Genomic DNA, 14,169 nt, shown 5'->3' on the forward strand with positions numbered 1-14,169 from the left:
ATATATTGTTAAATTTCATTAATATAAAGTGCCAAAACAGGAAAACTAATTTATAGTAATAGAAGTCAGAATTGTGGTTTTCTTTGGGAGGAAGGCTATGACTGGAAAAAAAAAAGTGCGAGGTTCGGTGCAGTGGCTCATGTCTATAATCCCAGCACTTTGGGAGGCCAAGGTGGGAGGATCACTTGAGTCCAGGTGTTCAAGACCAGCCTGGGCAACATAATGAGACACTGTCTGTAAAAAATAAAATAAAGTAAAATAAAAAATGTGGGAGGTTCTTGGAGGCCATTGAGTGAATGTCTTGCCACTGTAAAAGTTTCTTGAGCTGGATACTTAAGGCTTGTGCATTTCACTGTATGTATGTTTAATTCAATACAATTCATAGAAAAGATGAAAATTTGCCAGTGCTGAAGAGTCAAAGGAATGCTGCTTTGGGCCATGAAGTTCGTTCCTAAAAAGTAGTTCCGAAGCTGTTTTGAGATATGAGAATCATGCTCCTGTTTCACGCTCTGCAAGTGGGATAAGGAAACTTCTCCCATTTCAATAGTGTCTAACTTGGTGGTAACTATGGTTGCACAAGACTCACACAGTAGGGCCTTCGTGCAGGTGGATTCTTGCATCAATTTGAGCAGATTGGCTGAGTCAGCACAGATCAGAAGTGGGGAACAGGCTGCTGGACAAGCAGAAGGGAGAAGTTGCCTTGCTCCTCTGGAGGGTCATTCAGATGTGGGCGATGTGATCCTTCAGCATCATGGTCTGCAGACACTTGTAGGAGAGGCTGCCCTAAACCTTCATCATAAAAGAAAGAATAAAAGTCAACGTTTCCGTGAGTTTCTGGATTGTGTTAATGTTAAAGAATCCTATGTCAGTCATTCTTATGCAGATCAGGAAATCCATCTAAATTCCCTGTGCTTGTGGTTCTTGAATTTAAGTTCTTTTATTTGAAGATCTTAACTCACTTCTAAGAGGCTTATGTACCCACAACATCCTGAACGTTAAATATATAGTAGTGTGTTGGCTGTGATTCATTCAATGACAACCCGTTTAATTTGATGGCCAAGATATATGTATAGAAAAGGAAAAGAGCCTTATGCTGATGTTATCTGTTTAAGAAGGATGGCAATTGCTTGTCTCCAGCAGCCAAAGAAAGACATAAATCAATAATACATTTAAATCTTACTTTTGTCTATATCATTTAATAAACATTTATTGGTACTGACTATGAACTCGGTTCTGGGAGAAACAAACGTAAAATATAATCCTCGCCCTCAATGTAGCTAGAAAACTTTAATGAAAATATCATATAAAAAGGGTTTATTTTAAAAATGCAAACAAAGGCAGGGCATGGTGGCTCACCCATGTAATCCCAGCACTTTGGTAGGCTGAGGTGGGAGGATCATGAGGTAAGGAGATTGAGTGCGTCCTGGCTAATATGGTGAAATTCCGTCTCTTCTGAAAATACAAAAAGATTAGCTTGGAGTGGTGGCAGGTGCCTGTAGTCCCAGCTACTCGGGAGGCTGAGGCAGAAGGATGGGGTGAACCTGGGAGGCAGAGCTTGCAGTGAACCGAGATCGCGCCACCGCACTCCAGCCTGGGCGACAGAGTGAGACTCCGTCTCAAAAAAAAAAAAAAAGCAAACAAAAAGTGTCTTCTTATACGTTAGGGAAAATATTAGTTTTTTTCTGAACATAAAGATGTTTAAACTGAGTCCTGTAAGATGAGTAGAGGAAACAAGATGTGCAAAGGAATGACTAGAAAGACCAAGATGAGTTTAGGGAGCTTCAAGAAATTAGGGAAGGCGAGGCAACAAAAATGCTTGAGAGTGGATGTGGTGTCTCATGCCTGTAATCCTAGCGACTCAGGAGGCTGAGGTGGGAGGATCACTTGAAGCCAGGAGTTTGAGACCAGCCTGGGCAGCATAGAGAGACCCCCATCTCCAAAGCAGAAACAAAACCAAAAACCCCCAAAACAAAAACAGAATGTTACAGGCAGAGAGAATGTGTGAGAGATTAAAGAGAGTGACTGTGTATGTGTAGTTCACGGTGGTAAAAGTCACAGAGTGAAGCAGATATTGAAGCCAGAAAGATCAGCAGGAGACCCTTAAAAACCATATCACAGAATTTGGACTTTATCCTTTCAAGAGGTTTTAAGTATGGAGGTTATATAATCAGATTTACTACTTAGAAAGATCCTTTGAGAAGTAATGTGGAGGTTGACTTAGAGATGAGAGCTCATGAACTAAGATTGTGGTTGCAAGGAGAAGGTGAGATCAAACTGACCTGATCTGCAAATTGATTGAATACAAGGAACATTCATGAAGCTGAGGAAGGAATCATAGGCTGACATCAAGGTTGTAGGCATGGGAGGGTGGGTGGGTGAAAGATGAGAACATTGATTAAACTAGGACATAGATAAGGAGGAGCAGGGCTAGACTGGGCAGAAGAGAAGACATAAGGCATCCATAGTTTGGAACATGGTGGACATGAATAAATTTCTTCTCCAACAGAGACTGTGATTTTCCTCATCTAGGTTCAGGGCTCCTTTGCTCATTTCTGTATTCTACTAGTTTGGGTCCTAAGTTATTCTATTTAGACATATGTCTTTTGATTTCTGGTTTACTTGTCTCTATCACAGATACTCCTTAATTCTCATTGTTTCTGATCCTGAATCCCACAAGGGAAGTGATGATAATTTCCTCTGCAGGTGGTCAGTCAATAATCCGTTTGAGGTCACTGTTGAGAAACACAGCATCAATGATCAATTAGCTGCTCTAGTGTTGGAGAGCAAAGTGTCAATCTTCCAGAATAGTAAATAAGTGAACACACACACACACGTAGGCTTTGGAATGGAATCCATTCATCTCTCCATGTGTTTCAATAAACGTTTATTGAATACCTACAACAAGTCATTATTGTGGACACTTGGGAATTGTGAGGGTTATAAGAAAAAGTAAACAAATGAAGAAATAATATACTTTAAGAATAAACCAGGATAATCGGTCATAGAAATGGGAGGTCAGTTTTAGATAGATGGTAACTAATGAGAAGTAGCCACCCATGCAAACATTTAGAATCTAAATTTAGAACAATATAAGCCCTGAAATTTGTGTGTCCAAGATCAGCAGGATTGGAGCACAGAGAGCAAGAGACAAGAGAACAGGAAGAGAAGGGGTCAGAGGTGGGATCAGAACCTGTGGCCCTTGTAGGTCAAGAGAAAGAGTTTAGATTTTACACAAGAATGAAGGGGAGCCACTGGTAGATTCTGGTAGGAGAGCAACGTGACCTGACTGAGGACTTGAAAGTCTGATTTTAGTTATTGGTCAGAGAAAGGGCCCAGGGCAACAAGGCAGAATTAGGGAGACGAGGTGGGAGACAACTGGAAAGATGAGATAGTTCTTGGCTGAGTGTTTCCTGTTAGAGAAATGCAAAGTGAGGTCATCAGTTGGGAGAGAGCTACCAGCACACTTGATATGGTGAAAAGTCATGATATTTCAAACTATGATTAATATTATAATAATGAAAGCAAAATGCAACATTTATCAAATGTGTTTCATGTGACTTTGCTCCTCTCTATAAGAAAGTTAGGACATGGATTAGCTTTTCTTTTTTTAAATTTATTTTTATTTTTATTTTAAGTTCCAAGGCACGTGTGCAGAATGCGCAGGTTTGTCACAAAGGTAAATCTGTGTCCTGGTGGTTTGCTGCACCTATCAACCCATCACCTAGGTATTAAGCCCAGCATGCATGAGATATTTTTCCTAATGCTCTCCCTCCCCCCATCCCACCCCCTGACAGGCCCCAGTGTGTGTTGTTCTCCTCCTCATGTCCATGTGATCTCATTGTTCAGCTTCCAGAACATGCAGTGCTTGGTTTTCGTTCCTGCCTTAGTTTGCTGAGGATCTTGGCTTCCATTTCCATCCATGTCCCTGCAAAGGACATGATCTTGTTTCTTTTCAAGGCTGCATAGTATTCCATGGAGTATATGTACCGCATTTTCTTTATCCAGTCTATCATTGATGGGCATTTGGGTTGATTCCATGTCTTTGCTATTGTGAACAGTGCTGCAATGAACATACACATGCATGTATCTTTGTAATAGAATGATTTCTATTCCTTTGGATATATGCCCAGTAATGAGATTTCTGGGTCAAATGGTATTTCTGGTTCTAGGTCTTTGAGGAATCACCACACTGTCTTTCCACACTGGCTGAACTAATTTACATTCCCACCAACAGTGTAAATGTGCTCCTATTTCAATCTGCAACCTCACCAGCATCTGTTGTTTCTTGAGTGGATTAGCTTTTCTAAAGCTACCCTCTTAGTTGGTGGCACAGCTAGAACCAGAACGCTGGCCTCCTTGCTGTCAAAGCTGAGCCTCTACAAGCTGCTTCTCATCAGCCAGTGAGTTCACATGCTGCGTTTCCAAGTCAAATTTAGGACATTTTTTAAAATTGTAAAGTTTGTTAACTGTGGAATCTCTTTCAACAGTGTATTTCTACTTTCTGAGATTAAAGAAGGCAGATTCTTTCCTGTGACACTTGTTTGTTCTTCATCACCATTTTAATTTGCATTAGAATGTACATAAACTCAAGGATAATCTTAAACTCAGTAAGTGATCTTCAGCAGATGAACAGAAATGGAGGGCTTGAGGGGGCATCTGTGAATATAACATAATAAAAATACGACTCTCTCATTTGGAATCAGCAGTACTCTGAGGGCTCTAATTGCCTGAATTAACTGTGTCTATGCCTCAAACAGGAAAACAAGCCCATGAGGGCTTAAGAAGGGAAGGTTACTGAGTTTTTCTGTTCTGTTTAGAACTCCTGGCCCTCCTCCATTCTAGCAGAAGATTGTCCCAGCCTGAAGTGAGGCTAAGAACAACTGTAAAACCACTTAGACCATGTATTTACTTTCAGAATTGGGTGATGACGTCAGTTCACACTTCGGGAATAGTTGTTTGCGAGGGAAGATGGCTCAACCAGCAAACACCTAAAGGCATTGACGATCTTACTCATTCAACCACTCCCTACCCCGACCCATTACAAATGCAACCCAAGAAATGTTGAAATTATGTTTTCTCTCTTCTTCTCCAGGACTTTTGAAACTCTCTAAATACAAGTTTTTAGAAATGAGGAGGCATTGAAAAGTTACCACATGACCTTGTGCAAGTTGCTTAACACCACTAAGCCGTGGTGTCTTCTCAGTTTTAATCGGGGATAATATTGCATCCTCTTAAAGAGTTTTTTGAGAGGATTTGATGAGAAAGTCTATGTAAGTCACTTAGTATGCTGCCTGGAATATAGCAATAACTTGATCAATGATGAACTATTATGGAAGTTTGTTTGTTGTTTTTGAATCTTTATCAATTAGTTGTGATTCTTTGATCCTGTACCCTTCAACTTCTTTATTTATTTATTTATCTTTTTGAGACAGAATCTCACACTGTCGCCCAGGCTGGAGTGCAGTGGCACTATCTTGGCTCACTGCAACCTCCGCCTCCTGGGTTCACGCGATTCTCCTGCCTCAGCCTCCCAAGTAGCTGGGATTACAGGCGCACACCACCATGCCCGGCTCATTTTAGGTATTTTTAGTAGAGACGGGGTTTCACTGTGTTGGCCAGACTGGCCTCGAACTCCTGACCTTGTGATCCGCCCGCCTCCGCCTCCCAAAGTGTAGGAACCACAGGTGTGAGCCACTGCACTCGGTCACCCTTCAACTTCTTTAAAAAGTCTTGTTGGTTTGGTTTCATTTGAAGCTATTCTATCCCTCTTTAAAGGTATTTGAATGTAGAACATTGTTAAGAAAATGAACCAGGATCTTTTCTACACTAGCGCCATATCCTAATAAACTTATCAGACTGCACTGGTGTTACATGTGATGAGCCACAGGTCTGGGAATCCTGGCACTGGAGCTGTCCAAGGGCTGCTGCTGCTGGTATAAGCAGCTGTGAATCTCCAGATGATCTACTAGTGCCCCGCTCCCTAAAGGAGGGAGGTGTAGGATTTTCTCTACTAAGGGAAAGCAGCCAGGAGAAACCATCTTACTCTCCCTGGAGCATTGGGAGAGCACCAGGCGTGTGCCATGGACAGCGAGAGTCCATGAAAGCATAGCCTACTCACTGCACCCTGGGAATCGCTGAGCTTGTGCCCTTGAGCTTCATAGATGGTGACTCCTAGAATCTCTCTGCAACATCCTTGGAGAATGGCTGTTGGGTGATTGATGATGCAGAAACTTCACGGTTGTACAGACCTGTGTACTCCTCCCAGGGAGGTTCAGAGACTTGCAATAGTCAAAGTATGTGACTTCTTGGAGAGTAAACAACAGTAACATAAGAATGTGTAAGGGATATACCACAAAAGTGTGGCACTCTCCTCCTGCCCCTTTTACAGTATCTGGGATAGATCTTGATCTCACCCTTTTAATACTTCACTTGTAGGTTTTTCTCTTTTGGTTGATATCTATGATTACAATGGATATTTGGGGACTGGAGAATGAAATGACCTGCATTTTTGGAATGTACAGGTTGGGAAATGGCTTTATAATAGGGACTAGAGATGTAGTTAAAGCTGAGAAAGTGGCTGTGCTTTTTTACAATCCTGAGCAGGGGTTGGCAGGGAGAAGAAGAATAGTAAATGCTATTTTTAATAGAGAGTTTAGTATCTGTTAGATATGTTACAACGCATTTTGTTTGCCTTATCTTATCTAATCCTCATGATAAGCTTAGAGACAGGGACTATGCTTATTCCATTTCATGGATGAGGAAACTAAAACTTAAAGAGGTTAAATAATTTGACTGTGGTCATGCAGTTACTACATGGTGGAACTGGAGCTTGAACTGGGATTGTAATATAGAGGCTGTACTCTTCTTAATGACTGGGCTAAAAAACTTGTAGCTGTTTACTTAGGGAAATATTGGCCCAAGTGTGTGATAAAAGAACAAAATTCAGACAAATTAAATTTAACAGAGTTTACTGAGCAAATAACAATTTATGACTCAGGCAGCCGCCCAAACTAGAATAGGTTCAGAGATCCTCCAGCACTGCTGTGTGACTGGAGACGATTTGTGGACAGAAAAAGGAAAATGACATTCAGCAAACGAAAGTGAGGTACAGGATAGCTGGATTGGCAACAGCTCAGCGTTTGTCCTATTTGAACATGGTTTGAATAGTTGACTGTCTGTTATTGGCCCAAACTTGGTGATTGATGTAAGACTAGGTTACGGTCTATTTATACATCCAGTGAGGTTACAGTTCACTATGTACAGAGAAACCTTTAGGCTGAGCTTAAAATATGCAGGGAGGCAACTGTAGGCTAAACTTAACTTACACTTTTTTTTTTTTTAAGAGCAGCACCTACATCTTTGAATGTCCTTGACTCTGATTAAACTACCAAAGGACAGGGACTATGTCTTATTAGAATGTACCTGCCCCAAGGGGTTGGCCAACAGTTGGTAACCAATCAGTGTTTGTCAGTTGAATTGAATTGACAGGTTCTATGTAACAGTTTTTTGTTTTGTTTTGTTTTGTTTTTGTAATTCCATTTTTATTATAGGTTCGGGGGTACATGTGCAGATTTGTTACAAAGATATATTGCATGATGCTGAGGTTTGGAATATTAATGAGTCCATCTCCCAGGTGGTGAGCATAGTACTCAATAGGCAGCTTTTCAGCCTCTGTCCATCTCCCTCCCTCCCGCTCTTATATTCTCCATCTTTATATTCATGTGCACTTGATATCCTCCCACTTATTTTTTTTTCAAGTCCATATAAATCTTTTACTTAAAAGTCATATAAAAGAATAAAAAATGCAGATTTCTGAATAAAGTGTAGATAAGGAAGCAAATTATGTTGAAAAGTGCCCATTAATTTAAAATTTCATCATAGGAAGTTGGGTGACCTTTTGCACTCAATATTTTTTTTTCTTTTTTTTTCTTATACTTTAAGTTCTAGGGTACATGTGCACAACGTGCAGGTTTGTTACATATGTATACATGTGCCACGTTGGTGTGCTGCACCCATTAACTCATCATTTACATTAGGTATATCTCCTAATGCTATCCCTCCCCCTACCTCCCACTTATTTATTTATTTTTTTTCGAGACAGAGTTTTGCTCTTGTCTCCCAGGCTGGAGTGCAATGGTGCGATTTCGGCTCACTGTAACCTCTGCCTCTTGGGTTCAAGCAATTCTCCTGCCTCAGCCTCCTGAGTAGCTGGGATTACAGGCATGCGCCACCATGCCCAGCTAATTTTGTATTTTTAGTAGAAACAGGGTTTCTTTATGTTGGTCAGGCTGGTCTCAAACTCCCAACCTCAGGTGATCTGCCTGCCTCAGCCTCCCACAGTGCTGGGATTACAGGCATGAGCCACTGTGCCCAGCCATTCCCACTTATAAGTGAGAATGTGTGGTATTTGGTTTTCTGTTTCTGTGTTAGCTCATTTAGGAGAATGACCTCTAGCTGATTCTCATTGTTGCAAAGAATATGATCTCATTCCTTTTTATGACTACGTAATATTCCATGGTGCATACCCACCATATATTTTGTTTATTTGATCCAGTGTGGATGGGCCCCTGGATTTATTACATGCTATGTGACAGGTTTTGAAAGTTAGACTTAAAAAATTAAGAGACATTGTTATCTTACATTCTTGCAAACAAACTAAAATCACTAACCTTCTTCAAGATTGGAATCCAATGCAATTAAAAATATTTATTTAGTCAGTTAGTTACTAACTACGCTGTGCTGGCAAGGGATCAAAGTTAGAAACATTGTCATTCTTTCCAGGTATTTGCCATAAACTGTAAACTTTCTTTGGTCAAGGTGCCTGGTGTGAGTTTCAATGATAAGATAAAACTACAACTTAAAAATACTTGTTGAAAAATGAATGTAGTCCTTGCAACACTTGACTTACATATGTAAAAAGACAGCATTGGTTGCCACCAATGCAATATGAGGAAATTAATCTGTTTAATGTGGGTTGTTACGGTCAGGCAATTATCCTGTTATTATCAAGACCTAGAGTTGATTGGTACCAAACTCAGACCTTTATCTATGACTGTGTGAGCTTCAGTGGGTCCTGATCAAGATGTAAATGGGAGGCCGGGCTCACGGCTGTAATCCCAGCACTTTGGGAGGCTGAGGCAGGTGGGTCACCTGAGCTCGGGAGTTCAACACCAGCCTGTCCAACATGGTGAAACCCTGTCTCTACTAAAAATACAAAAATTAGTGGGGCAAGGTGGCAGGCACCTGTAACTCCAGCTACTCAGGAGGCTGAGGCAGGAGAATCGCTTGAATTTGGGAGGTGGAGATTGCAGTGAGTCAAGATCGTGTCACTGTACTCCCTCTCAAAAAAAAAAAAAAAAAAAAAAAAAGATGAAAGTGTGTTTCTTTCACTGGTGTCCTGGCAAATGTTTAAACAAATAATTCTCCTAAAAACAAAAAAAGTCCTGGTTTGTAGCATTGGCTGGTTTGCATGATGAAATTCCTCCATGGATGATTTCAACTCTACTGAAGATGGGTAGAAAAGAGATGCATACAATCGTCTCTCTTGAAGTGGTCTGAGTGGTCTCCGATAAAGTAGTCTCCACTCATTCCTCTACACCCTGTACTGAAGTCTGTCTGAGATTCTCTTGCCTCCATCTATGCATACAAATGACCTGTTTGATGCTCTCCTTTTTCATGGATGATGCTAAACATCTGCCTTCCGTCTGAAAGTGCCACCGACATGCCCATTTTCGTGGCTTTTGCCTACTGAACATTTGAACTTCATCAGCTGAATGCTCAGCAGTAGGCCCCAGATTCAGAGGCAATGCAATTTTCTATGAGGTTGTACCTTGGAGAGGGTAGAAGCCAGCCTGCAAGATGATCCCCAATGGACTCTGCCTAGTATTTACATCCTGTGCTGTCTTCTCTGCACCACACAGAACATGGCAGAAGCAATGGCATATCACTTCCAAGATTAAGTTATAAAAGTCATTGTGACTTCTGTCATGGTCATACTCTCTATCTTGAATTATTCTCTCTGTGGGAACTCATCTGCTAAGTCACAAGCCAACCTATAGAAAGTCCCATGTAGCAAGGATAAAAGCCTCCTAAAAACAGCCATGGGTATGAATTTGGAAGCAGATCCTTCAGGCCCCCAGTGAAGCCTCCAGATGACTGCAGCCTTGGCTGACAGCTTGACACAGCTTCATGAGAAACCCTGGGCCAAAACCATCCAACTAAGTGGTTCCTGAATTGCTGACACTCAGAAACTGTGAGGTAGTATATATTGGTTGTTTTAAGTGGCTAAGTGTTGGGATCGTTTGATACACAGAAATAGATAATTAATGCAGGAAGTTACTTATTTTTAAGATAAATATTTTGTCTTTTATAGTAAGATTTAACCTGCATCACTTCTACCAGCATCACTCAAATTAAAAGTTCTGTCCTTAATTTCTTTCAAAGGAATTAATTTAAAAAATTATCCAGTTTATTCTTCCTTTCCTCTCTGTATTAGTCCGTTTTCACACTGCTGATAAAGACATACTTGAGACTGGGAAATTTACAAAAGAAAGAGGGTTAATGCACTCACACAATTCCATGTGGTTGGGGAGGCTTCTCAATCATGGTGGAAGGTGAAAGGCACATCTCAAATGGCAGCAGACAAGAGAAGAGAGCTTGTGCAGGGAAACTCCAGTTTTAAAAACCATCAGATCTTGTGAGGCTTATTTATTCACTATCACAAGAAAAGCATGGGAAAGACCTGCCCCCATGATTCAATTACCTCCCACCGGGTCCCTCCCACACATGTGGGAATTCAAGATGAGATTTGTTTGGGGACACAGACAAACCATATCACTCTCCCTTCTTTTTCTTTCCCTCTTTGTCCTCTGCCTTCTCCACCTCTTCCTTTTGTATTTCAATTTCACATTTTAATATATCTTCTATGATAGCAGTGGAGTTTGGTAACAGAAGACAGACAAACTTTTGCATGAGTGATTTTCAGTGATTTTCAGAAAAGTCATTGTGTGGAGTTGGCTTTCATTTGGGGATAGATTAAAAAAAAAAAAAGCTCAATATCACTGATCATTAGAACAATGCAAATCAAAACCACAATGAGATACCACCTCACATCAGTCAGAATGGCAATTATTAAAAAGTCAAGAAATAACAGATGCTGGTGAGGTTGCAGAGAAATAGGAGCGCTTTTACACTGTTGGTGGGAATGTAAATTAGTTCAACCATTGTGGAACACAGTGTGGCGATTCCTCAAAGATCTAGAACCAGAAATACCATTTGACCCAGCAATCCCATTACTGGGTATATACCCAAAGAAATATAAATTGTTCTATTATAAAGATGCATGCATGCATATGTTTATTGCAGCACTATTCAAAAGAGCAAAGACATGGAATCAACCCAAGTGCTCATCAATGATAGACTGGATAAAGAAAATGTGGTACATATACTCCATGGAATACTATGCAACCATGAAAAGGAACAAGATCATGTGCTTTGCAGGGACATAGATGGAGCTGGAAGTCATTATCCTGAGCAAACTAATGTAGGAACAGAAAACCAAACACCACATGTTCTCACTCATAAGTGGGAGCTGAACAATGAGAACAGATGGACACAGGGAGCAGAACAACATACACTGGGGCCTGTCAGGGAGTGGGATGGGGGGAGGGAGAGCATTAGGAAAAATAGCTCATGCATGCTGGGCTTAATACCCAGATGACGGGCTGGCAGGTGCAGCAAACCACCATGGCACTTGTTTACCTATGTAACAAACCTGCACATTCTGCACATGTACCCTAGAATTGAAAATAAAAATTTTAAAAAAGCAAAAATTGTAGTGGATTTTTAGGAATATCCCATTAATCAAGTCACCTTTCAAGAATTAAGGGACTGAAAATGACTGAAGGACATTTCCAAAGGGTTAGGAGTAGGAGGCACCTGTTGGTGCCAAGACTGGAACAGCTGGAGGGGGCTCAAGGGGACCTTGGGAGATGCCTGTGTGCTCAGGAAGGGAAGGGCCCATCCAAAGTAGAAGAGAGTACTATTTAACCCATGTAAGCTGATCTCTGCTCCTTAATTTCAGGATTAGAAAACTGCTATGGGATTTGGCTTTTGTCAACTACTGGGATGCCTTGGGAAGCCACAGAAATCCAACTTTGCTCCATCCCTCGGAACTGCTGATGGGCCAAGTAGGGCTCGGCAGTGCTCGCACATAGCTCAAGGTGTCTCTAAGACTAATTCTGTGAACTCCGAAATTCCTCTGCATAGTAAGGTGGACTATTGGAGGGGAGGGGTAGTCACGGTCTACATACCCAACTTTATGCTATTAAAAAACTCTAATTTTATTCAGCATTTCCAAAAGGGTGCTGCAGGGAATATTACTGATGTTAAAGTAAAGAGTACAGTGCAAAAAAGTGATCTCCGTTCAAGTAAATTAGGAAATTATGTGATTAAATAGAATTACATTTTTTATTTTGGATAGGATTTCTCAGGGCTTTCTACCTGCTATTTTGAATTATGTATCTTTAAGAGGGAGACTGTGTGTATATTCTAAAAGTCAGATTCTAATGTAAAAGATTCTAATTTTGGGTCATGGCAGTAGCACTGCACCATTGGCACAAGGTTTAAAACTGCAGGAACACAGGCATTGATCTGTGTACTTACGTAAATGTGTACACTCTAAAAAATAAACAAACAGTATATGTATAAAGTGAAAGCTGGTAGTGGCAGGGAAGAGGGAAGACTTTCATGGGAGACATTTAGGGAGGTTAGTGCCTTTAACTGAAGGTAGGAGTCCTTCATTCTAATTCTGAATCACTGCATTATGTTCAGTGTGTCTGGTCCTGTTTCCCCATATGCAAAGCAGAAATTTAAAAAGTAAAGATCTCAAACTTATCTTGCAAAATCATGCAGGGCTTAAACAAGCCTGTACCATTAAAATGTTTTGCACTCTGTGGTCAAGGACACGGCCTAATGGCAGGTTATGGTCCTGGCCACCAGCAGGATTAACCAAGGGGTTTGCAGAGCAGGCACAGGCAGAGTCTGTCTCTCTAGGACCGCGGGTAGGGCAGCTGACATCCTGGGGTCAGGGTGAGTCATGCCCTGTGTGCATAAACATGCAGACATGCATGCAGCACCCTCGGGCTCCAGGAGCTTAAATTTCCAAAAGACACCCCTGAAAACTTGAAAAGTAAGAAAATCTAGAACAACGAGTAGGTGGCCTAGCTTTTGTGGCAGGCAGAAACAAGACAAAATGGCGAGTCAACCATGTTCCTATTATGTGGGGGATTCTGTAGGACTGTCCAAGTGATTATTTGCTTAGAGTAAGTTAAATCCTACCAAAGAAATGGGGCTCCCAAGAAAGCATTCATCCCCAAAGTGAATTTTCCTGTTGATAGTGATGGCAAACTTGTGTACATTGGATACGTTTGCAGTATGCACGGTCCAAATTTTATGCTTTCTCTTTCCCGTTGCTGAGTCATTGGGCTGTCTTGAAATCTCAGGGAAAAAGTCTGTGAGGCGTGGCCGGCAACTAGGAAGCCTGGCTCTTTCGAGTAGAGCATGAACGCCACCTTGAGTTATGTGTGAGCACTGCCGAGTCCTACTTGGCCAATGGATTTCCGAGGGATGGAGCAAATGGGACTGGTTTCCTTTTGCAACAAAAAGCAGCACAATCAGGCCTGGGTTGTGTCTTGACACCCTGAATTATTTTTTAGCAAAATGTAATAAATCAATCAGAGTTCCCAAGAGAAACAGAACCAAGAGTATATGCGTGCATAAGATGGGGAGATTTATTTTAAGGAATTGGCTAGTGCAAATGTAGGAGCTGGAAAGTTGGAAATTTGTAGGCCAAGTCACAGGCTGCAGACTCAGGCAGGAGTTGATGTTGCCATCTTCAGGCAAAATTTCTTCCCTGGGAAGTCTTAGTTTTTTTCTCTTTAGGTCTCCAATTGACCTAACGAGGTCGACAAATTTTATCTAGGATAGTCTCCTTTACTTTAAGTCAACTGATTTTAGATGTTAATCATATCTGCAAAATACCTTCACCGAAACATCTAGACCAGTGTTTGGTTAAATAACTGGTACTAGCCCAAGTCGACACATAAACCATCACTCTTGGCCGGGTGCGGTGGCTCACGCCTGTAATCCCAGCACTTTGGGAGGCCACGG

The sequence above is a fragment of the Mandrillus leucophaeus genome, unplaced genomic scaffold, assembly GCF_000951045.1.
Source record: "Mandrillus leucophaeus isolate KB7577 unplaced genomic scaffold, Mleu.le_1.0 Scaffold1, whole genome shotgun sequence".
In the NCBI taxonomy this organism is placed as follows: Eukaryota; Metazoa; Chordata; class Mammalia; order Primates; family Cercopithecidae; genus Mandrillus; species Mandrillus leucophaeus.